This window comes from Mesitornis unicolor, unplaced genomic scaffold (assembly GCF_000695765.1).
Source record: "Mesitornis unicolor isolate BGI_N332 unplaced genomic scaffold, ASM69576v1 scaffold4350, whole genome shotgun sequence".
Taxonomy (NCBI): domain Eukaryota; kingdom Metazoa; phylum Chordata; class Aves; order Mesitornithiformes; family Mesitornithidae; genus Mesitornis; species Mesitornis unicolor.
In genome coordinates this window covers 29,117-32,136 of record NW_010157430.1, presented here as the reverse complement: position 1 = coordinate 32,136, position 3,020 = coordinate 29,117, and the positions used below count along the sequence as shown (strand labels likewise).

At 42.8% G+C, this 3,020-nt stretch overlaps 1 protein-coding gene across 1 annotated transcript in view; it reads left to right on the top strand.

Moving 5' to 3' along the window:
- The first annotated feature begins 1,354 nt into the window (after window positions 1–1,354).
- The window catches only part of SAAL1 (serum amyloid A-like 1), a 13,888-nt gene continuing 12,222 nt past the window's right edge, over window positions 1,355–3,020 (top strand). The window contains exon 1 of the mRNA XM_010179976.1: window positions 1,355–1,363. The gene's annotated coding sequence lies outside the window, so the exon portion shown is untranslated. The remainder of the gene's footprint in view (window positions 1,364–3,020) is intronic.

Below are 3,020 nucleotides of genomic sequence, written 5' to 3'. Positions count from 1 at the left end.
ACCTTTTCAGTAAAGATTTTTCTTCTAATATCCAATTTAAACTTCCCCTGGTACAACTTGAGGGTGTTTCCTATTGTTCTACCACTTGTTACTTGGGAGAACAGACCAACACCCACCTCACTACACTCTCCTTTCAGGTAGTTGTAGAGAGCAATAAGGTCTCCCCTCAGTCTCCTTTTCTCCAGGCTAAGCAAACCCAGTTGCCTCAGCCGTTCCTTGTAAGACTTGTGCTCCAGACCCTTCACCAGTGTCATTGCTCTTCTCTGGGTGCTCTCCGGTGCCTCAATGTCCTTGTAGTGAGGGACAAAAAATTGAACACAGTATTTGAGGTGTGGCCTCATCAGTGCCAAGCACAGGGGAAGGGTCACTTCCCTGCTCCTGCTGGTCACACTGTTTCTGACACAAGCCAGGATGCCATTGGCCTTCTTGGCCGCCTGGGCACTGCTGGCTCATGTTTCAGCTGGCTGTGGACTGACACTCCCAGGTCGTTTTCTTCTGGTAAGTAGCTGGAAGTAAATGAGAATGACCTGTCTGTAGAGTGGGTAAACAGCAGAAGGCCACAGCACCTAGTCAATATTTGATTTTCACAAATGTCATTTAAACAAATTAAACCATGCATTGCAACTTAATTTTATTCCTCCCAAAATCCATAACATTATAATGAAATTACTTCAAACTACTTCTTTATAAACACCTAGAAAGCATCTTTTTATGTAGTCTTGCAGCACTTACACTGCTGCAAAAGAATGTTTTTATTTTCATCAAAATAGTAGTTAGAGATACAACTTTCAGACTGTTTCATTTCAGTTACAATAAAGACTTTATTGTCAAAGGCTGGTTACTGCACTAGAGGAAACAAAGTCACAGGGAGAAAATGAGAACTATTCTTTATTTATCTAACTATTAATTATTTAGAACTATTCTAAAAAATAAATAAATACATATTTTGGTGTTTAGAATTTGGCATTGGAAACAGCACAAACCCTTCAACCAGGAACACCCCATGCTCTTACAGTAAGATCTGGAATAAGAAGCAGGCACCTGCAGTGCCTGGTGAAGTTACACAAATCAGATGATGCTGGTGCCCGGTCTCTGCCCTGGCAAAGGAGAGTGGTGCTACCTCAGTGGCTGTCGAACTTGTCTAACCCTGTTTCATACAATGTGGCATTGTAGCAGAGTTTTAGCTGAGTACTAGTGTTGCCCTCCTCATAGGAAGTTAATTGGCTTTCCAAGAATGTACCTGGCTTATTGCTGTAGGTGTCAGTTCCACTTAGAATCACAGAATCATAGAAAGGTTTGTGTGGGAAGGCATCTTAAAGATGCCATGGGCAGGGACATCTCCCACTAGACCAGGTTGCTCAAAGCCTCATCCAACCTGACCTTGAACACTTCCAGGCATCCACAACTTCCCTGCGCAACCTGTGCCAGTGTCTCACTGATACTTTATTTGCTCTATTGCTCTATGTATTTTGCATACATGGCAGTCTCTTTCTTACTTCTGTGAGGCCTTGTACACTTGGTTAACTTTGGGTGAGGGTTGGGGCTTGTTTGTTTGTTTGTTTTACAATAAATCGTAACTTTCCATTCAGATCTCTGTTTTGGTTTTGTGCCAGAATGGTTCTACAGCTGACATAATGGGAAATGTTTGTTCAGATCTGGTGCCTAAAGTGAACTTGTGTTGAGAATTTCAACTAAATTTGCTGTCTGTAAAGAGTAAGAACTTACTCCTTGAAGAAGTACTGGAAAATCGCTGTTTCCTGTTCTTCATACACGTTTCATCTCATATGGGTATGGTGAAGTGAGAAATGAAAGGGCCTTCTCTTTAGAAGTGATAGTTGTACAGTGCAATGTCCTCATCCTAAAGCTGCAGCCCTACCAGCTCCTGTCAGCCAGCTCAGCGTACACCACTGAGAGCCTAAGCCAGGCTGCACTGGAGCAGAGGAGTTGCAGCTCATCTTTGTTTTTGGCGACTGACTGTTGGTGGAGGGTACCCTAGAAAAGCAGAAGTGAATAAAAGGGGCTTTGCTTGGAGCAGATTTAAGTAGAAGCTGAGGGGAGTTTTGGGGGGTTTTGTTTTTTGTTTGTTGGGATTTAAAAAAAAAATATACAAAAGCTTCACACTCACCTCAAAACATTATTTCACTGTTAGAGTCATCACCAAAAACAACAGAGAAAACAATTTTATTTAAGATAAACACCTGTTTCTTGAAGAGGGGCCAAGTCTGCAGTTGTTCTACGCATTTATGAGCCTAAGGCCAGTGCTAGTATGCACATATAGCATCAGCAGCACGGCAAAACTCCTGAAGTCTTGTCTGTGTAAACTTAAGACAAGGTGCTGTTACTCCCCAGAATACAGAACTGTATCTATTATGGGTCTGAGCTGGGAACTTACTTTGTCCCCTGTCTCAATCTGTGACTTACTGAAATTGCAAAATGCCTACATTGTGGAATGTTTGCAGAACGCAGCTTGCATTTCTAGATACCTAGAATTAAAGGGCAACCACCTTGAGGTTGCTTTTTATCTTAACTATGTCAGAACATATGAACCCAGAAAATGGTCTCTGAGGGGCCCCTATATGTGTGGTTTACCCAGCGTGCACATGCGGCCTGTGCTTTAGTGCTAAGTCAGAAAAGAATATTCCATTCAAACCCTTTGCATGCTCAGAGGCAGCTTGCCTATTTCTGTTGCAAAAGCAACATTTTGGCTGCAACTTGTTTCTGTGGGTCAAGGGCTGTGACCTGGAGCGCAGGCCAGGAGGATACGGGAAAGCAGTGCTGGGGCTTTTACCTGCTGGAGCACAAAGCTGGTGCTTTATCTCATTGTTGTCACTGCTGCTGCCCTCCTTCTTGAAGACAATGCTTGGATGCAGTCCGAGATCTTCTGAAGATCCCTTCCAGTACCTATCTTCTTGCAATTATCTGCATGTTTGTGCTCTTTGCAGAAAATTTTGGTTTGGAGAGAATGTGAAACAAACGAGACCATACCAGAAGACTCAGAAATATCCTCTATGTTCAAAATG